Raw genomic sequence first — 24,422 nt, 5'->3', positions numbered from 1 at the left:
CAGATGGATGCCACCACACCCAGCTGTTTTCATTTTGTTCTGTTGTTTTTAGCTCCTTAAGTTTACACTAATAGTTCATAGAAACTCTTTTAAAAGTACCCTGTGATGATGCTGACATTCATTGAGTCGAATAAGGTCCCAGGCATTTTTAAGTACTTTCCATAAATGGCATTTCATTTAATGATCAAAACAGTCCTGTGTGCTGTTATCACTCTAGTTTATAGATGAAGAAACACAGAGGACACAGAGAAATTAAGTAGCTTACTTGATGTCACACAGCAAGTAAGTGGTGAGTCAAGATTTAAAACCAAACACTCTGGATGTAAGCAGGTTCTAAACTGTCTTTGTGATTTAATATTCTGCAGTCCCTCCACTATAATAGATCCAGCTCTTTAAAATTGCCTATCTATTCTAAATTTCCCATGAATAAACAATTATCTTGTGCCAAAGAATTTATAACTTGTTTCAGAGCCAAAGTTTACTATTTATTCTTTTCTTAGCATTCAGAACATAAAGATTTCCAATTTCCTCTCAAACTTCATTGAGAAGCATTCAGTAATTGGGGCTTTTAAGAATGCCCCTGTCCAATCTGCAAATTTGACTTTCTTTAATTATCTAAAAGTGCTCACTATTCCATTTGCTGCCATTCTGCAGTTCCCTCCCTCACTGTGGCTCTAAGATGTGCCTTAGAGGAAATGCTGCCTTTCCCATTCCCCTCCTTTCCTAAGGGTTCAAGATAACCTCAGCACCCCACCCAGGTTGTCTAGGCAGTTTTCATTAAAATCCAAGATAGATTTGGTACAAACATGAGCAAAGTGATGCCAAAGCCCCAATTCTGGATGTTCAGTACAACCCAAGCACCACGTAAGTTCCATCACTGACACAGTATGTCCTCAACACAGTATGTCCTCATCTCCATGAGAGGTGTCTGTTTAGCTAGATTTTTTTTTCCCCAGACTGTTTGTTTTTCTAGAGATTTGCAATAGGCTTCCAAAAAGCTTCCACATAAGCTTCCAAAAATCACTGTACTTAAATGTTCACGAACCCAATGACATGACTAGACACTTTGCAGTGGCCATTTTTCTTCCCAAGATTGAGTGTGGGCTGAGCATACCCAATTACACAGGTAGACATGATCCTCACCCTCCTAGAAGGAAGGGGCAGGGATCTCTTAAAATCCTGTCCATTTCATAGTGCTTTCAGCATCCGCACAACTTCATGTGGGACTTCCCACCTCTGGACTTCAGGATAGTGTGTCTGTTAGAATTTTCTTCTGCTATATAAACAGCAAATTGCCATAATGAATGCAGGATGATAGCATCATTCAGAGACACACACCTACCTAGGAGCTAGGAATGAAGGGCAGGGTTCAGGAAGGCTCCCCAAAGACAGATGTATTTTAGTGGTTTTTGTTTATTTGTTTGTTTTTGAGGTGCTGAGAATTGAATTAGGGCCTTGGACATGTTAGACAAGTGTTTTGCCAACTGAGCTACATCCTCAGCTAAAGAACAGCTTTGGAAGGGGATATTTATCAGACTCAAATTGAGGGAAGATGGAGAATTGAAAATCAAGTGGTCAAAGATGATGCCTGGTGTTAGCAATTGATTTGTTTCATTGTTAGACTTTTCTCAGCATGCATTTCTGGACATACTCAGTATGTATATTTATTTATTCAATAGATTTGGTACAAACATGAACAAAGTGACCCAAAAGCCCCAATTCTGGATGTTCAGTTCAACCCAAAAGGCCACACACTCTGCAGTTTTGCAGATGCAATGACATTTTAAGATGCTAAGAGCTTCACTTTACCAGTAACCAGCTCTGCACTTTGGGAGAAATAACTTTGAATGTTAAGATAGCATTTCTATTAGATTTATATCATGCCATGCGTCATGCCAAACCTGACTAACCAGGGACAAGCAAATTAGGGAAAAGTAGAAACTTTTCTCAGGTATTAAGGAATACAGAGGAAGGTGATCCTTAGATGATGAAGTAGTCAAGAAGTCTATCAGGGACCCACCCTCCCTTCATCTTTTTTCTTAACCATCCTGAATCCTCAAATAGCTTCTCCATCTCCAGCTTCTAGTCTCTGTTTCAGGCGACGAAAGAGAAAAAAGGGCTAAATCAAGGTAACTTGACTCAGCTTTCATTGAAAAGGACCTTCCCAGAAGTTCATAGCAGCATTTGCTTAAATATTATTGGTCAGAACTGTGCCACATGACCATCTCTAAGTGTAGAAGAGACCTGGAGATGCTCTTTTATCCAGTTAGGCACCTTGATCCACCAAAAAAAAATTAATAATAATAATAATAATAAATAAGGTTCTTATTGGTAAGAAAGCAAAAGAGAAGGGATATTGGAGAGATAACTAGCATCATTATTCAGATGTAATATTCAAAATATTTAAATCCAGGTCTGGCACAGGTATTGATCAATCAGAACAGGTGCCAGCCAGCACAGCATAGCAGTAGATAGCAGCTGGAGGGTAGCCCTGGGTTTTTGTTTGTTTGTTTGTTTGTTTATTGTTGGTTGTTCAAAACATTACATAGTTCTTGATATATCATATTTCACACTTTGATAAAGGATAGGAAAGGCAGCAGAATACAACAGACACTAGTATGGCAATATATAAAGCCCTGGGGGTTTTCTGCTTTGCATTGTAGTCATCATGTATAGTTCCTCCCTCTTCCCCCTGTAGAATAAAGCCAAAATCCATCAAGGACAAGATCCTGTTTTGCATGAATCCTTTCCAATTCTGAAGAAAGAGGCATGCGTTGGGAGTGTTTGATTTTGCTAAACAGAATGAATCATTGAGGTTTTCATTTATAATCTATGGATAAGGCAACCAGGCAAAGAAGCGCTCACAGTATTATATATTCTATTTCCTCTGGGATGAATGACTCCTCTGAATGGCAGCTGTATCAGCCAAAATGCCACACAACTATTGATTATAAAGCTGGCAGATGGATACAAACTTTGAAGGTTGTTTGAAACTCTTACAGCTACTCAATAGAATTATTATAGACTTGAAAAGAAAGAGGAAAGAGAGTTGCCTGAAGTGAAAGGCTTCCAGCATTACCGAAGGTCAGAAGCCGCTTCCCTTCATTTAGTAAGCTGAATAGAACTAATAAGAAGCTATCCGTCTCTGCAAAGAATCAAAGTTGGTTCCTTAATGAATTGCATCTGGTTCTTCCAGGCTGCAATGAATCCAGTAGTGTTCATTTCTTTTTGCTCAAGTCTTGAATAACCATAATGCTGAGGTTAGAATGCAGTATTTTAGTTAATTACTTTTATAAACTCGAGGTTAACTCCAAAATTCATGGGTCAATACTTTCTCTCTCTCTCTCTCTCTCTCTCTCTCTCTCTCTCTCTAAAAAAAAAAAAAAAAAAAAAAAGAGGAGGGGTATTTTTTATTTTTTGAGGAAAAGGAGTTTTTCTTTTTTAATGTATATGGAGTTTAGAGTGAACAAGCCATATTTAGTTGACAGCTCCAGAACTGTGAGGTTCATTCTGTTTGTTGGATCCACCAATTTCAACTATGCATTTCCATCTCCAGGGCCACAGTGGCTCTTACACCCTAGTCATCACTTCTGATTCTAACCAGGAAGAAGAAGGTAAGGGTGAAATATGGGTCTCACACTCCTTTTCTAGAGATCTCTGAAAATTGCTCGTTTCCTACTAAGTCTTATTTGTCAGAATTTACTTTGTCTGTCCACACTTATCAACAGAGGAGGTTGGCTAATGTTACATTTATTTTTAGCAACCAAGTGCTTTATTGAGTATCAGGAAAATTAATATTAGAAAGAAAAATAGGAGCAAATAATAGGAATTGATTAGTTTCTGTCACATTTGGAACTCTGTTATTCCCATTGTTTGGAAACTCATCACCTGTATTCTCTCTGTTGTGGACTCATTTACTTTTTAGAAATGCTGAGCTGTATTACACATTGGTGGGTAAAGTACATCAGAATCAAATGCTTCCATGCAGACAGCTTATGAATATCAGCTCTGAAGTTCAAACCAAAATGATACTAAAGACTTTGAAAAGGGAGAAATGGAGAATGAAGTTTAAGACAACAATCCCTATGATCAGGAAAGGTCAAGACTTCCTTAGGCGCAAGAATGGCTTCCAACACAGGAAGGCCCCTCTTGCTCACCCAGAATCTGTGCTCCTCCAATTCTTTACCTTAGGCAAGTTACTTAACCTCTCTAAAAGGTTTTATTTTTAATGTTCATGGGTTAATTTTCAACAGTTTCATTATTAGTATCTCCATGTATTTCTTGAAATGCAGTACTAGCATTTCTTGAAATACTGAACTTTTTAGAGAATTGATAATGGGCTACCAAGAAAAAAAATATGCAAAATCTAATATTCAAATAGTTTGTTTTGGTAAGACCTGTCTTTGAGTCATCATTTCCATTAAAATGCCTCTTAACTTTAAATTGTTCTATGCTGTCAAAAGGTTAGAATACTTTGTTCCCTGGGTACTTTGTTCCCTGACCTAATTTTTAACCTTTCACTTTGCCTATGTTTTATATTTGAGGCATATATTTACATCTGTGGCCATCATTTGTAGGGTCTTCCCTGACTAGCTTTGTTCATATAGTGGAATAGATTGCCTTCTTTCTACCATGAACTGGTTTTTTTTTCCCCTTTTTTTGTGATTGCAAAATGGAATCCATTTTATTACTAGCACTTGTTGAAAATTGCAGGGGTACTGAGCTTATCCATCCTTCCTAGAACTCAACTCCCTTCAAAATCTTTTAACTGCATGAAAAATATCCTCCACATCAAAAATTAAATTCAGCAGAACTGTATTTGTGTATTTTCTTTTCTGTGTGTGTGTTTATGTGTGTGTGTGTGTATGTGTACCCTTTGTGTGTGTGTGTATGTATATGTGTACCCTTTTTCCCATGGTAAGAATTTTTTTAATAGATTTTATTATCTTATAATTTTTGGCATGCCATAGTTTATTTGGAAGATTTCATTGGTACTAAATAATGGTAACAAAACAACTAATAGCTCCATATGCACTGAAATGAAGTCATCTCCAACAGTGACAGTATACTTTTACAAAGTTCTGATTGACCCAAGAAGCTTCTCTGAACCATAGAATTGTTTCTGACTGGTACCCTGTTATATTCTAACCAAAATTTAGTTTAAGTATTTCAAAATAGGAAATAAGACAGGACTCATGCATTAATAACTCTTTCTTTTGATTCTGTATAAAGAATTTTTTCTCAACCACAATTTTTTAATCTCTGACTTGTGCCTTTTTGTATAACTAATCAAAATATATATCCATTTTAAAGCCTGACCTACTTTCTATATTTTCCCAGTTCTCTTTCCATTTATCCTAAAACATAAAACAATCAACAAATGAGGAATTCCATGTCTGACCATCTACTAATATATATGGGTTTTACCATGTTGTCTACTTTACCATGTCTACTAATATGTGTGGCTTTACCATGTTGTCTTTTGTTTATTGTGGTAATATACATGTAATATAGAACTTACTTAACCATTTATAATGGTACAATTCAATAATGTCAAATACATTTGCACAACTGTGAGTCCAATCTCCAATCTTTTAATCTTGCAAAACTAAAACTACCATGACATCTTTGAAAGGCAATTGTTAAACTGAAGAGACAGATTTCTTGCATGGAATTGAAGTAGCTCATCCCCACTACATATCAACTACACTAGTTTTGTCAGAGCATTTTCAAATAATTCAAGTTCAAGCATGAGGTTAGCCTAGCCCAGCCTAGACAACACCATTAAACTTTTGAACTATTTTCCAAACTATACACTCTTTAAATCTGTGCATATAAGTATAAATGTCTATTTTTAGTCTATAAATTAAATTAATCATTTCAATGTTTTATCATTTTAATATTTCAATATGTTTCCCATTGTTCGGCTCCCACTAGAATGTAAGTGTCTTTCCCTAAAGGAGCTAACAAATTACAGCCATTATTTTCGTGTCTCTTGTCTTGCCTTGTTAACTGAACGATGCTTCTTTGAAGTCAGAAAACAGCCTTTCATGATATGCACTCCAATGCGTGAATGAGTTGTGTAACTAACTCTATCCTTACAGAAGGAGATCCTGTGAAATGTAGGGACCAGTGGAAAAACAGAATTGTGTAAGACACCAGCTTTCTTGATGGATGTCTTGCCTCCAGAGTGACAGAAACAAGGCAGCCCTTGTGGATGAGGCTGGCTCATGCCCTTCTGTATCCCCTTGGCCCTCCTCTTATCTCTTACATTTTGGGATCCAACATAGAGTTTTCATAAAGAAATGAAAGATATGCTTCACTTGAAAAGAAGCTCTTGGGGACTCTTAAACAGATCTAGGTTCAAATTACAGCCCAGACACTGAAATCCTGTGTGGTCCTTAGACCAATCACAAACCTTTGCCAAACCTCTTTTGGATGTTTGGCCCTAGAGGGTCCAATAAATTGCCAAAAGTGCTTGCAAAATACTGTCTTTGGATATTTATAGATATAGACATAGACATAGACAGATGGAGATATATTATGAAGGTGGGCAGGGTTTAGAAAGGGAGCTGTGTGTAGCTTTCAACAAACTCTCAAAGGCTGTATTGTATGTTAATTCCATGTATGGTTTCTCCACCTCAGAGTTTCTGCTCATTCACCACTTTGATCTGGTAGTGGTTTCAGCCCACTCTAGAATGATGGCCACTGCTGCTTATTTCTTTCTCAACTTCTAACTACCTCTTACTGCAATTTCCAAATTCCCAGTATAAGGCATCTCCCCTATTTGGGCAAAGTCTTCAAGCCAGACAGATTCACAGGCCCCTCCATGACCATCCTTTGCAGGAGCTGCCCCGGGTCCTGGTCACACCCAGCACAGGAAGGGAATCCCATCATCTGATACAAAGCACAGCTGCCCAAAGTGGGCTGCCTCAGAAGGGCACTGGCTGGGGAAAGCACCGGGATCAGAGAATCCTGGGGTTGAGTGAGTTCTGTCTAGGAAAGCCCAAGGAAGTCTACAAAAGCAGGAAGGGAAATGGAGTGTATCTGAAACAGGGTGAGGTACGGAGACCAGATTGTGCGGGGTCCAGTGGAAAAAATAACGCAGAAAACGGAAGGAGGGTCAAGGCTCCAGCAGGAAATAAAAGCATGACAAAACAGACACGAAAAAAAGCAGAAGCAGGAAAGGATCAATACAGCCCAACTGCTCACAAAGGCGAGGTGGTGTGATCTCTCTTGTAGCTTTTATTCTTCTCCCTTCTCTTTGGAAGCCAACACACACAATAGCTGGGTCAGGAGGCTTGGAGGACAAGACAGTGAAGTACTGCGTGTTCTGAGGAAGGCACGCACAGGGCTGGAAGCAGCTGAGACAGCCCGCTTGCCTTTGTGCTGCCCCTTCTCCATATGCCTTCCTCCTCTCACTGGCCCTCTCCGCTTCTCCTCTTTGCACTGTCCCCTTTGCTGACTTCACTGACTGAACGGTAAAGGAATATTCATTTCCTAAGGCTTTGTTTTAAAAGCAACAGAATAGAACTCTCTGAAAAAAAAAACACAAAACTATCAATCACATTAAATTACATTTTTATTTATGTAGCCTGAGATGGCTTGTTTTTCTTTGGGCCAGGAGATTTAAAGGCAAAAAAAAAAAAAAAAATTTTCCTCAACTCAGTGGGGTGTAGGTGACTATTCAGCATCATTCAACCCCAGGAAATATCTTACAGCAGCAGTTGCCAAACTACTGCACACCAGCACTCAGCAGCACCCTCCACCATACAATCGGGAAGTCTGGGTGGGAGCCAAACATCAACACTTTTAAATTTCTCAAATGGTTCCAGTATGCAACAGATTTGGGGAACCAGCATCTTTAAAAGTTTGTGAATACATTCTGTTACTGCCTTGCTGTCTTGACACTTTAGTTTCTGCCAACAAATGGAATGTGACAACAACAAAGAAAAAACAAAATCACATTTTTTTCCAATTAATTGAATGAATTCCCAGTTGTTGACATTGTGCTCTCATATCTTACGAGAATGGGACTAGGCAAGTCTTGCTTACTTCAGCCAAAATAGCAGTCAAGCCAGCATTTGGCATGCTGTCCCCAAAACAGTGAGTAGAGGTGAGTAGTTGAATCTTCAGCTTTAGAGCTCATAGTTTTGATTTATCCAGATGTCGCTTTAGCCCTAGAGTGAGTAGAGAACAATGTGGTCTCCACAGTCCCAGACTCTTGTGAATAATCGGAGGAGAAAATGCATCAAACCCCTCAAGCAACATTTTGCCAGCTCAGTAAATATATCAAAACTCACCCAAATTCAACTCTGGGCTTCCTAGATTCTTTTTCCTCTTCATGTGTGAAGGGTTTTGTTGTTTTTTAATAAACATAGTTGAAAAAGCCAAACTACAGTAGCTCAGTGGGGCCTATTTCTGAGTATTATCTACTTTGCCAGCATGTTCTTACAAATACTTGGCAAAAATAAGAGCATGACTTTTCTTTGCTCCCAGCAACTGTGTTATTTTGGTAGCCCATAGATTCGTCATTTGTCCACAGTCCTGAAGGAGAGAAAAAATCCTGTGAGGAAGGGATTGTATTAAAGGATTCCCAATCTGGTAGGAAAAGCCTAACGTACAACTTGATGATCTCTGAAAGCACAAGAAATTAGTAGAAAGAAAATACAGGTTATTTGGTTTCTATTTCCACAGAGGAAATCATCCCAGAGTGCAGTTAACTGGCAGTAGAGGAAGCCAGGGGTAATAACTGCAGAATTACATAATAGATTTGGCCACTAAGAAAGCCTGTGGCATCCTAAACAGGCTGCTTGGGATTGGAACTCAAAGAAATGGGTGGGTTACAATTCCACACAGGTCAAATGACCTTTCACACCTATGTTAGTCGAGGTACTCCCAAGAAGCAGAACCAACAGGATGTACTGTATACCCAATGAGATACATTATAGGAGTTGGCTCAGGTGATTACGGAGACCAACAAGTTCTATGACCTGTTACCTGCAAGCTTGGAGACCCAGGAAGGCCACTGGTATAATACATTGCAGCTCCACAGGCCTGAGAACCAAGGGAAATGATATGACTCATTACTCCAAGACCCAAAACCCAAGGATCAGAGACTAAGACCCAGAGTCTTAAAACCTGAGAAACAGGAGCTCTGACGTCCAAGGGCAAATGAATGCCCCAGTTGAAGGAGAAAAAGAGAATTTTAGCCTTCTCCAATGGTTTTTTTCTATTCTAGCCCAAAATGAATTGAATGATGTTCACCACATTAATGGGGCAGACCTTTTTCATTCTCTCTTCTGATTTAAATGTTTATCTATTCTGGTGTATCACCCTCCAAGACACACCAGAAATAACATTTTATCAGCCATCCAGGCATACCTTGACTTAGTCATGTTGACAGAACTTCAGTGTCCCCACCTGTCAGGAGAGAAGTTGACCTCTGAGTGATCTCCAAGTCCTCCACACTAATGCTCTACAATATTTAAAAATAAGACATGTCTCCTTCTGCCTGGAGCAGTTTAGGTACTAACAGAAGTTGTTTATATGAGATCCCTTCAATCTCAACAACTTACATAGTAACCAACTTGTTTCCTATTTTAAATGGCAAAAATATAACCAGATCCATATTAGATGATACCAAAGGATTATTATTAATTCTGTTAGATAAGAAAATAATGTTATCATTATATAAGAATATAGTCAGGGCTGGGGATGTGGCTCAAGCGGTAGCGCGCTCGCCTGGCATGCGCAGAGCTCTGGGTTCGATCCTCAGCACCACATAAAAATAAAATAAAGATGTTGTGTTCACTGAAAACTAAAAAATAAATATTTAAAAAATTATCTCTCTCTCTCTCTCAAAAAAAAAAGAATATGATCATAGTTGCTAGAGAGGTATACTGAAATAAATAGGGATAAAATAGTGTCTGGGAGTTGCTTTTTAAAAATAATAAAATAATATATATCTGGATTCCATAAGTTACCTTTGGGTTGGTAACTTTTCCAAATATAGATTTTGTGTTCTGGAAAGAGGATTCAGAGGCCTAGAGGGGGCAGATGGAGAACCAAAATCTGGAATGTAGAGCTTGAATTTATCTTTCCTTCTTCCATGTTATAGAGATATGTTGGTAAGCTAAAATTAATTTCTTATAAAGAAAATGGAAGCCCTGCAAGATTTAAGTGATTTTGCTGGGGATGCATACTAAAAACATCAAAGCCAGAAAGAGGATTGACAGGTGAGGCACTGTGACTACCTCCTTTACACTCCTGATAGGAAAGTACCCAAAGTTTGGGGATCTTTTGGCACTATTTGTCCTGTGGGATGTGTCTGTCCACTATCTTGTTAACCATTCCTAAAGTTTCTTCTAGTAGTTAGAGGTCATCCTTAAATAAAAATTAGCAAGGGCTGGGGATGTGGCTCAAGCGGTAGTGAGCTCACCTGGCATGCGCGCAGCCCGGGTTCGATCCTCAGCACCACATACAAACAAAGATGTTGTGTCCACCTAAAACTAAAAAATAAATATTAAAATTCTCTCTCTCTATCTCAAATAAATAAATAAATAAATAAATAAATAAATATTAGCAAGACATCATTGCAGTGAACTCAGAATACTACCACTGACTTCTTATAGGAAATTAGCAAATTTCCCCTCTGGAGTAAGCATACATGTGACCCTCAAAGAGGATATGTGTTATGTTCAAAATGTTCAGGTCTACCTTGCAACTATTCATTTCTAATTGGTTCGTATAAGACATATGCATTGGCTACAGAAAGGGGATTTGTAACCATACCCACCCCACACAGACACAAATCATCTGTGTATTAGTTCTTAGGGTTTCTGCAGCCAGGTACCACAACCAGGAGGCTTACAACAACAGAAACTTACTTTCTCACAGTTATTCTGGAGGCTAACTGGAATCCTAGTTTCAGCAGTGCCATGTTCCTTCTGAAACGCTAAGTAGAATCTTTCCAGGCCTCTTCCCAGCTTCTGCTAAGGCCTAACAATTCTTGCCATTCCTTGTCTTGCAGACATATCACTCCAATTTCTGTTATCACATGGTGGCCTCCCTGTGTGTCTCTTCTCTACTTCTTAGAAGGACAACAACCATGTTGGATGAAGAGCTCACCCTATTCTAGTACAACTTCATCTTAACTACAACTCCAGTGACCCTACTTCCAAATAAGGTCATATCATGAGGTACTAGAGAACTTCAATATTCTCTGGAGGAAGCAATTCAACTTACACCACCATCCAAACAAAAGACTTTGTGTGAAGGTTTCCATTTGCCTCCTCTACAGTGGCTAGGCCCTTACCTTACAGAATTTTAGGTTTAAAAATTCCCCTTCTGCCTGGAAAGTGATTTTTGACAAGAAGGATTGAGGGGACAGCTGAAGCTCCACGGCCAACAGCAGTCTCTCATAAACACACGTTCCAAGCTGTGTTCCATGCTCATAACCTGAGTGAGCAGATTTTGCCAGTACAGTGAAGACAGAGTAGACTTGAGCTTCCAGTGAAGAGATTCATGACTCACCCCCTGGAGCTTCCCCTCGATCCTCTCACCCCCAACTCTCCCAACTCTTCATCCTCCGTCTACCTTATTTGTCTGCTTTGCTGAAACCATAGCTACTTTGAATCTAGCCATTTTGATTCTGTTGCAGGTGTGCTGTGAACCAAATCAAGCCAAACCAAACAAATCCAACCCCGTCATAAGCAAGTTGTCCAATTTTTTTTTTTCAATGAGGGAGGGACAGTAAGGGCCTTGTATATCCCAAGGCAAATATTAATCTGCCTAAAGAGTCAGCACACCAATGGGTAATCAGCAAACAGGTTGGTGCTCATTAGAGCTGTGCAGGCTGGTCATTGAGGATGTTCAGAGCCAAGAAGAAATCCTAGCAAACAGGCACCTTGAGTAAATCTGGCAAATTCTGTGCTTTTACCTTCTGCTTTGTGAAGCGAGCATCCAGATTTTGACTGGCTTATGACTTGTCCAGGGTAAGTCACTGACCTTTTTGAATTCTGGCTCATTTTCTTGTGCCACAAACCCTATTCCTTCTCTCTTCCTAGCTTCTTCTGGTGGCCAGCAGTTCTTGGCACTATGTGGCTTGTAGCTGCATCTCTTTAGATGGTTAAGGGTAAAGATTTAAGTCCTAGGTCACCACTCCTACCCCTGCTTGGCTCTGTGAATGCCCTCTGTAGGTCAAAAAAAATGGGGAGTTAAATTTATCATTGGCAGAGGATGTATTATAAAGAGGAAAATAGAAGAAAGGACAAATCAAAATAGAATGACAAAAAAGCCACAGGACACAAAAATCACAAAATTATCATTATAGGATATCTTAATGCCTTTGAATAACAGAGAAGGTGGATTTGGTCAAGCTTCTAAAATCTTTACAAATTTCAGGACCTCCTCCTGTATTGAAATCAACTGAGTCCCAGCTGCACGCTTGCATGGTTAATCCCTTAACCTCTGTGTGAAACTTCCCAAACCTTGTTCGGCCAGAGATATGGAATATAAGGCGAGCATTCTGCCAGGGTTGTACAATTCCAGGGTGATTCTTCTCCTGGCAGCTAATTTGTGAATGTAGAAGAGTTGAGCAGAGAACACTCTCAATAGTTAGAAACAGGATTCATGTCCTAATCCGTTTTCTGTTGCTATCACAGAATACCACAGACTGGGAAACTTAGAAAGACAATCCATTTATTTCTTACAATTCTGGAGGCTTGCAAGTACAGAGTCCAGGGGCAGCATCTGGTGAGAGTCTGCTTGCTAGTGTACTGCAGAATCCCAAGGCAGCACAGGGCATGGCAGAACCAACTTGATAATTTGGATCTCTCTTCCTCTTCTTATAAAACCACTAATGCAATCAAGAGGACCCTATTCCTATGACCTTATCTGATCCTAATTGCCTCTCAAAGACCCCCATCTCCAAATACCATTAACACATGACTTGGGAATTAAGTTTGAACATGAATTTTAAGGCAATAAACATGCAGAACATAACAATTGTATCCAAAGGATACAATTTACCACTATCTTGAGTGTTTGTATAGTAAGTTGAGCAAGTCAGAAATACTAATAAGAGAACATTTTTTTCTCTGCTGCCTAAATTACCACCAACAGAAGAAAGGAAAAATATGAGACTATTTTTGTTTTATCACCAGTTTTGACTTTCTATTCATTAACAAATGGTTCCCTTTGCCATAAGGAGTCACACAGGTAGAAGAATACCTGTCCTGTGGTTTGGAATACTGCATCCTTACCATCTAAGATGTAGAAGGAAATGAAAGACAATATAGGGAAGGGTCAGAAATGGAGACAGACTTGAAGGCCGGGCCTGAGAGTTGTGCTTACTAAATAGAGAGCCAATTATCTCTAGGATTCCAACTTCTCACCTGTCAATGAACAAACTAAAAAGTAAGACGGGAAGGACAAGATTAATTACCAAGGCTTTGGGAGGAAGTAGATAAAATACCTCCATTTTCATCACCCTTCATTCAGAAAGGGCTGCTGAGCACACCACAAATGTGTGTCTGTGTGTTTGTATTTGTATATATACATGCACATATATATATATATATGCATATATATGTGTCTTATCATTTTACAAGTAAGTGGGAGAAATAACAAACCAGTGTTTTTAAAATATCTTTATTGTGATATAATTTATATCTCATAAACTCAACTGTTTGCAGAATACAATTTGGTAAATTCCAGTCTATTTGCAATTAGGCAACCCTCACCACACCATAATCTTAATTTAGAACATATAACCAATGGGTTGGTACATTAGAAGTCACTGATCATTCTCTGCTCCCTCCCCATACCCCCTTTTCCACCACCCCTAGTCCCTGACAATTGTTAATCTACTTTTTATCTCTGTAAATGTGCCTTTCTGAACATCCCAGATAAATGGAATCATACTATATATAATCTTTTGTGTCTGACTTCTATCACTTAGGATAATGTTGTTAAGATTCCTCCATGTTGAAGCATGTATGAGTTCTTCAATCTTTTTTTGCCAAATGATATTCCATCATAGAGATATATGACATTTTCTCTTTCCATTATCAGTTAATGGACAACACAGTGTATTTTAATTAAAAGTCCAAATTCCTATGATCTATATATCTGAATTGTACACCTTTAGATTTTGCTATGCATGTGACTTAGTACAATAGTTCCTGACTTTGATATCTTACATTTAAGGGTATCAGTATTGATAGCAAAATGTTTTCTCTTTCAGTTTGTCCAGAGTGGATGTTTGTAGGTGACCTAATAATACTAGCATAATAAGATCATAATATTATATTTTGTGTTTTTAAATCTTACTAGAGTGGTCTGTATTGAAGGCTTTTTACACTTCCCCTCTAATAAAATAATTTTAGGATATTTGAAGTTCTTTTTAATGTCATGCAGAGGGACATAGCACCTGCCTCTGTGTGCTCAGTTGACAAGTTCCCAACTTATTTTGAGGCCAGGTTCCATAGCTGATCTGTCAGGTGTCTACTGGTCACAATTGTCCTATCTGTGGTGTCAGTTTCACCTTCTCATTGCTTCGTGCTCTTTATGATTGGGGGAGGCATGGAAAAGAGGAGGTATAGGGAGCGAAGAGCATTCTACGGGTCTTAGAATTTGCCCTGGGATAGAAATAAAGGGAGTTCTTATTCAAGGTGGCAAAACCCTTCATACCCACCATTGGTACATAGAAAGTAGTGGTCAGCTACTGAAGGCTCTGGAATTCTGGCATGGCCACTTCATATCACTGGGCCTTTAAACAAGTACTTAACCCCTCGCCCATGTCCTGTGCAGGCAATGGAAATAGGGTTCCCCTCAGTGGTATGGGCTGGTTGCAAAATAAAAGCTAAGAAAAATAGAACAACAACAAAAAAAAAAAAACACAGGACACAGAAAATATTTTCATAAAGCAGGGAAGGGATGGGCTAACCAATCACATGAATCAAGCTTCTACACTAAAAAGGCAAAATGGAGGTCCCACTTGCTTTATTTATATCGGGGAACATCGAAGTCCTACCAAAGAATGTTCTTCACCAAAAAAGGCTGTGGGCTGTCTGGTTCCCAGTGGGTTACACCCATCTCCCTGAGCTACTATGAGGGATCTTCCTAGTACAACCAAGATAAAGGTCATGTACCTTGGGCAATCTATTGCCTGGGAGAGCCACACATAGTTCCCAAGGTTAAACCTAAAATCTCCCTGACTGCCATACCGAGAGAAGACCCTCAAATAATTTGTGGGTAGCTTCCTGCACTTAACCTGTCTCTTTTTTTTCTCATCAGCAAATGAAAATAAGTACTTAACCTCTTATCCATGATTCTCATACCCTAGAGGTGCCTTAAGGATCCCCATAATTGCTAACACATAACAAAGATGCAATCATTATTAGCTATAATATCAATGGCATGTATTGGTTACTTGCTATTTCCTAGGTACTGTGCATCAAAGCTCACAACAGTACTGTGAGGTATCTATATGTATTCCTACTTTACAGATGAGGAAACTGAGACTCGAGGAGCTTTATATCTTACTCAGGATCTTGTGGCCAGATAGTGGTACAAATTATATCACTTTCAGTCTGATTCAAAGTCCTATAGAGGTCCAGTAGACTATGCAACCTATATGTAATAAACTAGACCAGCCAACATTTGTATACTAGGATAACAGGTACAATAACATGTACAAAGAAAGAATAAAACTTCTAATTTTTGTCTTAGTAAAAAATGATTGTTTGGTGCAATTGGACCACTTTGAGAAATGATATCACTAAAACCCGTAAGATGAAAACAAACATGAGAACCTGAGAACAAATTTGGGGCTCAAAAAATCCCTTGGAGTTATGCAAACTATCTGGTCCAATGCTTCATCTTCCCAGTTCTGTGGAGCCAGACCCCTGGTTTACAGGAACTAAAAGAAACTGCATATGGCACTCACAGGCTAAAACCAGTACCTTGATTCATTTCCATCAGCTGAGGAATAGTCTGTGGTGTCCATGTTGATATTTCAATTCTCAACTTAATGGTTTTAGGTGTTCCCATTACCACTACCATTCACCTACCAACGGTACTTTTAAATAAGCCTTGAAAACAAAAGAGTAAACAGTAGCACAATTGACCATACTGCCAACTTCAACTACCACTCACAAAAGCAACATCAAATAGTGAAACAACCAGGCTGAAACCCAGAAGTCAGCACTGACCACATGCTACTAATTTGCTACTCCTTGAAGTTCATTAGCTCTGTTGCCCCAAGAGGGAGGAAATGATGCAATGGCCTGAGACAAATAGCATTTAGATGGTCCCCAATGGGGCCTAAATAACAGGAAAATGAAAACCAGATCTTCTTACTAACATTCCCCTCTAACACAATCTCCCTGATTAGACAGTGTGAGGTATGAACTCTTTGGGCTACCAATTCTAATTAATTCTGAACCTTGGATGTTAAGACCAGGAAATATTTATTCTCTTATACTTCTAGGTAAAAAGATGTTCTCAGTTCAGCTCACCATGAACATAACAATCTTCTATTTTAATTAAAAGAGAGTGTTCTTTCCCCCACTTACAGTATTAGTGGTTTCCAATGCTTAAAAAACTTGTAATAAATCCCCTCATGGGGACTTAGAGATGAGGACAAAGTTAACATGTTAATAATGTTCTTATTATTGCAATCAACTGGGGATTATTTTTTTTCAAAATCAGATTTTTTTTTTTCTGATCCTGGGGATTGAACCCAAGGCCTTACACATGCTAAGCATGTGCTCTACCACTGAACTACACCCTGAGCCTCTGGAGATTATATTTTTAAACCAATTCCTTGATCTTTCTAGACAATGTCTTTTCACCATTTGGAGGTTGGTTGGTTTGTTTGTTTTATTGTCAGTTCCCATCTACTTTAAATTAGCAGTGTAGCGGGAAGAGGATATATCTCAGTGGTAGAGTGCTTGTCTAAAATGCACAAGGTCCTGAGTTTAATACTCAGCACTAAAGATAAGTAAATAAATAAATAAAATCTATCATAGTGTAACTCTAGCTTGTAAATGCCCCTCAGAGTCTCTGGGAAGATCAATTTTCACTCTGAGCTATAGTAAGCAGAAAGCCTTTTGTTCAGGTCCACTGCTGGTAGCCACCTCATCTCATCTCTTCCCCAAACCATGCTCATCCTGGTCAAGATTACCATTGTCCAATTTCTGCAGAACTGCATTCATTCCACATTCACTGAATCCACATTCACTGAACTGGAATGACCACCCTGCTTTATAAGTGATCCTGATTTGGGGCTCTGGTGCTTGTAGAATCCAGCTCCAAACATTTCCTGATGGATAATCAAGGAATCTGGACTTTAGATCTTTCAAATTATCAGAAGTACTCCTCATTTACCTTGTACTCATTCCCAAAAGAATTTGAAGTAACCCTATTCAGATATGACTCTGCGAATAACCAATATCGTGACCTTAGGCAAGCTATAACAATAGTAAAACTTCTAACCTTTCAGTGTTTTGCTGTTAGAATACATTTTCCTATACCTTCTCTAGTTAAAGTTGTGACCCTCAGAGAATACCAGTTGGCCAATATGCTTCTGATGAAGCTATCGGATGGAAAACATTTGGGGAAATTAGGAGATTGAATAAATACAAATGCAATGCTGCTAATCCATTGGCTCGTAGCACTTGAGTTTCATTGTGATCGTCCAACTTTGATTTCAACTGACCTCCCGAAAAGTTCCCATCCTGGATGTTTGTCAGGAATGGGATTTCAGAAAAGCCCAAAGCAGGAGGTCAGGATAGGTACTCTGTAAAGCATCCATACAAAGAAATGGATTGAGGAATTTAGCCTGGATGTCAGTAGCTACAAAAGAGCCTTGAATTTTCCCCAGCAGATTACTGCAGGAATATCTAAATTCTGGAGCAGAGGTTATAAACTACAGATCAAATTGCAAACCTCCAGCCTCCTAGAATCATAGCATTTCAGAATTGAAATCCCCATACTTGTTTTGAGACCCAAATCAAGTTGATAACCCCTATAGGACTTCATATGACCTCTGCTTAGGCATCCACCATGGCAAGGAACATATTTTCTATCAGATTGGTCATTCCTCCTTAGCCATAGTAATTAAGAAGTGATTCTGCCTTATAACATGGCCCCTTTTGTTCTAGCTCTTCCAGCTAATGAGAAATTGGAATGTCCAATGTGATATTCCATTACCATTTTATTGAACCCAAATCTGCCTCCATGTGATTTCCACCATTTAAAGTATACTATGGTTTGAATGAGTCCCTTTGGAAGTGCATGTACTGGAGATATTTATTCCCAAAGCAACACTGTTGGGAGTAGGAGATGGACCTAATAAGAGATCTTGAGGGATCTGCCCTCCTGAACCTAGTAATGCAATGATCACCAGAGTGGTTGAGTTTGTTATAAAACCCCCTTTTTCTCTTTCTCTCTATCATAGCTCATGCCCCCTCTTGACTTTTCTCATCCTCTCTTGCACTTTTACCTTTCACAACGGAATGACAAATCAAGCAGGCTTTTGTCAGGTGTAGGCTACTTTACCTTGGACTTTCAAGCCTCCAAGATAGTAAGAAATACATTAATTTTTAAAGAATTATCCAGGTTATGATATTATATTACAGCAACACAAAACAAACAGGTGAGCTCTCTCTGGCACCTTTGGATATATTTTCATTGTGGTCAGGTGAGCACTCAAAGCTTCTGAAAGGCAAACCCTATCCTTCATACTCTACCTCTCCTTGCCTTCCATGTCATCTGCTGTCATTTGCATCCAGATAGTTCTTCTAGAAGAAGCAATAGAATTCAGTGAAAAGAAATGGAATTTGGTTCAAGCCCTGACAAGCTTCTGCCTCTAATGCTTCATAAATATGATCATTTACCTGATGGGGTGGGCATAATTGCAAGTGAACATTTGCCATAAAATGCAATGTACTATACAAAGCTACTGAATTAACATTCAGTTTTAAAAGACCAGGCATAGAGGTGCACACAAGTTCCAGACCAGACCCGCCTTAGCAACTTAAGCAAACCTCTAAGCAACTTAGTGAGATCTTGTTTCTAAATAAAATAAAATGAAATGAAAGGGCTGGAGAAGCTCAGTGGGAAGTGCCTCTGGGTTCAATCCAAACTAAACACATAGATAGATAGATAGATAGATAGATAGATAGATAGATAGATAAATAGATTGGTTGATAGATGACCTCAAGTTCCTTGTTTGACCTTAGAAGACAGAGAGAATAAAAGAAAATAAAAAATAAAAGAATTCTTCAAGGAACACAGGACCAATTAGAGACAGAGCTAGAAACAGAACCCAGATTTTCCAATCCCTTCCTCCTTCCACTGTCCCTGTTAGACAATGAAGTCAATACAATCATGTATGCAAAGCCCCTAGCATAGTGCCAAACATGCACTAGGTGCTCAATAACTATCGGCTGAATAAATATGTGAGTGAACAGATGAATGAGTGGAGGACTAGGATTCATTTTTGATGATGACTTTTTAAAGGTTTCCTCCAAATGTCACTTATGTTTTTAATCATTTTTTAATTAGCTCTTTATTAAGAAGCTTAGTTCTTAAAGTGTACTTAAGAAGATTAGATGAACTCATGTGCTAAAGTGCTTAGAAACAGTTTCTGGAAGTCAATAAATGTTAACTAATTATTTTCTTTCTGTTTTCTAGTCATTATTTTAAATAAGATTGTGCTGATGCTGTCAGAACTCACTAATCTAGAAATCACTTTATAATCCACTAATGAAAGGAATAGGAATTCTGGAATTGCATAAGTATTACCACTAATTGCCATCTCCTATCCTGTGCCTATCCTGGGACACCCACACCCAACCCTTGTAGTTGGTAACCAGCAAGACACAAACAAAATCCTGGGTTCTCTTTGTTTCCTTCTTTGGGCTTGAGTTTACTCAGCCCCTGATGTTTGGATCCTGTCTCCCACTCCCAGCCCACATTTACCTGTTGGACCTGACAACTGAGTTGACTTTATTCATTTGATCCTTAATGCTCTTGCTCTCTTTTTTCCAAAACCAACCTCAATCAAGAGTTTGGAAGTTCCATTTTGTTCTTTCCATTCCCAGCCACCCTGGAAGCTCCACTCTTAACCAAGGTCCATTCTCTTGACTAAGATCAGTGTGGTTGCATCTGCCTTTTAAGGGTCAGACACTCATTATAACCTTAGTAGTCATTACAAACATTGAGCTTTGATACTCTAGACAGGGAGATAGAACTGTATTCCAGGAAAAGAAATAATGGAATTTCACTAGAAATTATTCTTTTTTCTACTTGAGTTGTTGTGTTAACTGAACTGGCTTTCCACACTCCTCCTTCCCATCTGTCGCCTATGGTCTCCCCAGTCTGATGCTGCTCAGATTCAGCCTGCCCACCAAGAATGTCTCCCAAATGCCTTGTTGGATGCCCTTGTTCTTTTTTCTTTAAGGGCTCCACGTGCATGTTGACAAATTGCCATATGTGATCTAGATTAGTCACCAGAATACTTAAAGGTTTTTTTCTGATTTTCTGCATATATCTGAAGATTTGTCAAGCCCAAAGACGATGCTTGAACAAATGTCAGTAAACAAGAAAGAGCTTTGATAAATTCATCAATTATAATTATACTGACAGCTCTAGTGTAAACACAAAATGCTTATTATTTTTTTAATCTCTTTCATGTGGTAGATTTCCATTTATTATCTTTTCATCTGTTAATTTTATAGCAAACTCCACTTTATCCCACCCAGAATATGAGTTTCTTTAGAGCATGGACTTAGTCTGTTAATATTCCCAGCTCTATCCTCAACACACAAAACAGCACGTAGTAAATAACAGGCACCCATTAGTGTGTGTTGGGTACTGAATGAATGAATGAAGAATGATAGCAGATGGAGCTGTCCCATCAAAGAGATATTAGTTCAAGTTTGGGTGCCACTTCCCAGCTATGAGAATGCTCTGAATTCCAGCTTCTTAGCTAGGAAAATGGCAATAATAACAATGCCCACCTCATAGGTTTTGAGGAAAGAATTAGAGAATAATACATATAAGGTTCTTAGAACCATAGAACATAAGGGCCTTAGCACAGTATCTAGCATCTCTTCAGAACATAGTAAATGTTGACTGGGGCCCAGGGATATAGTTGGACCCATGGAAGAGGAGCTGCCCAACTATAGATGTGGTAGGAGAGACCCAACCACTGGTAGACTCAAGCCATACGGAAGGCAGGCAGGGAGTGAAAGATATGTGACATGCTTGTCTCCCACCCTCAGACTACTGAGTAGAGCCCCATCTGAAGCTGAAGGGAAGGGAGTCATAGGAGCAGACCTACAGGACACACAGCAGGTATGGGGCACATGTGGAAGCCTGGGCAGAGAACAACCAGAGCTAAAATAGTGTGCCAGGCACTTCATACAAATGAATGAATAATAGATGAGTAAATGATGTGAATGCAAGGTCTAGCCCTCAAACTGCACAAACCATGATCTCTTTGGCTTCCTGCCCCAAAACCCTCATTACTGCTGTTCAGTGTTCCAGATTTTCCACCCCCTATATACTCCCACTCTCTCTTTGTCCTTCCCTAACCTCTGCTAACCTCAGGGTTTCCATCAAAAACTTAAATTTTTTTTTTTTAAAAAGCATGGATTTTATTTAGGAAGTAACACAAAGGAACAGGAGTTGTTCTGAACAGAGCCAAGACACTATCAAAAAGAAAGCTGTAATAATTCCCAGAATCTAAAATGCACACTAGAATATTCAGAGTTTTAAAAATGAAAATTTCAGTGTCACTGTGCCCTATGAAGAAAAATGGGTAGTTTCTGAGAAGCCTGCTCCAGACATCTGTGTCACAGGCTCTGGATTCACAAACACCTCATTACCAAATGCCTTGGGACTGGATGTCCTATGCTCAAATGACTCTTGTCACATCCTAGGTTTTGGTTCAAAATATATATCTGGGATCCTGATTCATGATGCCGATGGCAGCAGCAATGTTGAGAAAGTGGTGAGTGTGTGAGAGAGATGCTCAAGGGTATGAAGCCACTTATAGCCATCCACAGCTTCCTGCCAGTCTCTTCCTCCTTTGCCAATAGAGTTGCTGTGGAGAATATTCAGCACTGACTTCCTCCAGGGGTAATGCTTAAGATCCTGGATTTTAAGGACTTAGAAATGATTTGAAAGCCTTGTTTGGTTTGCTACTCTAGTTAGATTGTTTGCTTTTTCATGGAATGTACAAGACAAAAATGGGCACTAAATTAGGCATTGCTGACCACGTATGAAAGCTAATTTTAAAAAGTAGCTGCAGACATATATGGGCCTATTTTGTATTCAAGTTCTGAAATTATTTTTCCTAACTCAGATCTATATCGCTAGCAGTCCTCCTGTCATGCCCCATAGGCCAAGCCAGCCAGTCCTCAGAGTTTAAGCACTCATTCATACACAAAAACCAGAATCAGAAATGCTAGCAGAAATAGGACGGGAACCACAGTTCCTGGTGAGTACAGCCCAACCTATATAAGCCTGAACCCCACAGCCCAGTGCACAACCCTTTTCTCACCAAAAGTTACTAAAGATTCAAAAAGCCTTCTCCTAACAATGCACATTATAAGCCAAACTAGAGCTTCAGGTTATACTGTCCACAGTCCCAATTTAGCTGTGGCTGTGTCAGGATTTATCAACAAATTCCATTCAAGATCTCCAAGATCAAATTTCAGAAAATCTAATCTCAATTGGGTTGACTGGCAAAATATGAGTAAGAGGTATAGACTGGACAATAATATTGGATCACTGTTAATTTTTTTATTCTAATCATTGTGCTTTGTTTATGTAAAAGACTGTCCTATTCTTAGGAAAACAAACTGAAATATTTAGGGACAAAAGAAACATCACGTCTGTGACTTATTCTCAGAGGATTTAGGGGGAAAAAACATAATTTTTGTACACAGAAGAGAAAGGATGATAAATCAAAAGTTGCAAAATAGTAACAATTAGGGTATCTAGATAAAGGGCACTTTTTAAATTATATTTTATTTTACCATTTTTGCATCTTTTGTAAGATTTAAATAACTTCATAATAAAGTTGACAAAAAGCTACTTCCACAAAATAAGAGCCATCATGTGCCTTTCACTGAACTGACAGCGTTAAGCACAGTAAGTGCTGCACAGGAAGCCAGAAACAACATCTCCTGCTTTGTCATGTTGGAGCTAAAATGAGTCATTTCCTCTTTCAGCTGAAGATGCCTTCCCCTATTCATGGAGGTGAGCACTAAAGATGCTTTACACATGAACACTGAAGGTAAGAGATCTTGATCCTGTGTCCTCTGTCACACGGCCCTGTTGTCCCTTTCATCCAGCCAAGGGCATAGACTCAAGGGATCGTTCAGACAGATCAATTCAAACCCATCAACGTTTTCCAACAGATCATTCTGTTATCCTCAAAGGCCTCTTCAACCTCCCACCCTGCCTGGCTTAGAAAACCTGACGTTCATCTCCTTTTCAATTTTTCTCAAAGAAAAACAGAGTTTATTAATAGTTGACATCTCCTAGTGGTGCAATTAGGGAATTCTTATAGTTTTCTGTGCTTTAGAGGTTTTCGAAAATGGCTGTGTCTCCCCACACCCCATTGGTATGTTGAAACTCATATATAACAGGTTCCTAATTGTCCCCACGGATCACTGGCAAGGAAACTCTAGGATGCCAAGACCAGCTAGTAAATAAATTGTGAAGTAATATGACTCCATTTCTTCTGATGGAGAAAACAAGCCCCATGGCTTGCCTTTGTATTCTACAGTCAAATGGAATCTACAGGTTGGACACGTGTAACCCTGAGGCTGCATGTGCTCTTTCAAATATCTTGAAGAACTCCTGGAGATAGAAATCCAACTAGATTATTGGTTGAAGAAACTTCTAGGCAAAAATTTCCTGGAATTTCTTAGAGCTACTACATGGTGTTTCCTAATCTTCCAAACATGAAAAAGTGATAACCCTTTGAGAGACATCTTCTCCTTCAGTGTCAACAAATCTGAACCTTTCCCTCTGGGCCAGACTTTCTGAAACACTATTGACATTCTAGGTCAAGTGATTTTTTTGTCCAGGGACTGTTCTGTGCATTCTAGGATAGATACTTAGCAGTATTCCCGTCTCTTCCCACCAAATACCAGTAGGACACAATCCTAACCGCATCTTTCACAAAGAGCAATATCTTCAGACACAATCTCAGGTTCTGGGAAGGACAAAATTTCCCTCAGAAATGAGAGTCATGTTTCCAGACATTGCCAAACATCTCTGGTTGGGGCAAAATCCCCCTTTTCAAGAACTACCACTGTAAGTTGCCTCAGCCCAGCATGAGCTTCTGCCTTTTGTGCAAATGGACTGAAATTTTATAGTGTTTAGGGTAACAT

At 39.1% G+C, this 24,422-nt stretch overlaps 1 protein-coding gene across 6 annotated transcripts in view; it reads left to right on the top strand.

Annotated features, from left to right (window-relative positions):
* Positions 1-24,422, top strand: part of Prlr (prolactin receptor) — a 153,606-nt gene that overhangs the window by 86,800 nt on the left and 42,384 nt on the right. For all 6 annotated transcript variants that reach the window (XM_076857372.2, XM_076857369.2, XM_076857371.2 and 3 more), the window contains one exon: positions 23,253-23,317. The gene's annotated coding sequence lies outside the window, so the exon portion shown is untranslated. The remainder of the gene's footprint in view (positions 1-23,252; positions 23,318-24,422) is intronic.

This window comes from Callospermophilus lateralis, chromosome 5, assembly GCF_048772815.1.
Source record: "Callospermophilus lateralis isolate mCalLat2 chromosome 5, mCalLat2.hap1, whole genome shotgun sequence".
Classification (NCBI taxonomy): Eukaryota; Metazoa; Chordata; class Mammalia; order Rodentia; family Sciuridae; genus Callospermophilus; species Callospermophilus lateralis.
The sequence above is the reverse complement of the archived record's forward strand: the minus strand, read 5'-3'. Positions and strand labels throughout refer to the sequence as shown.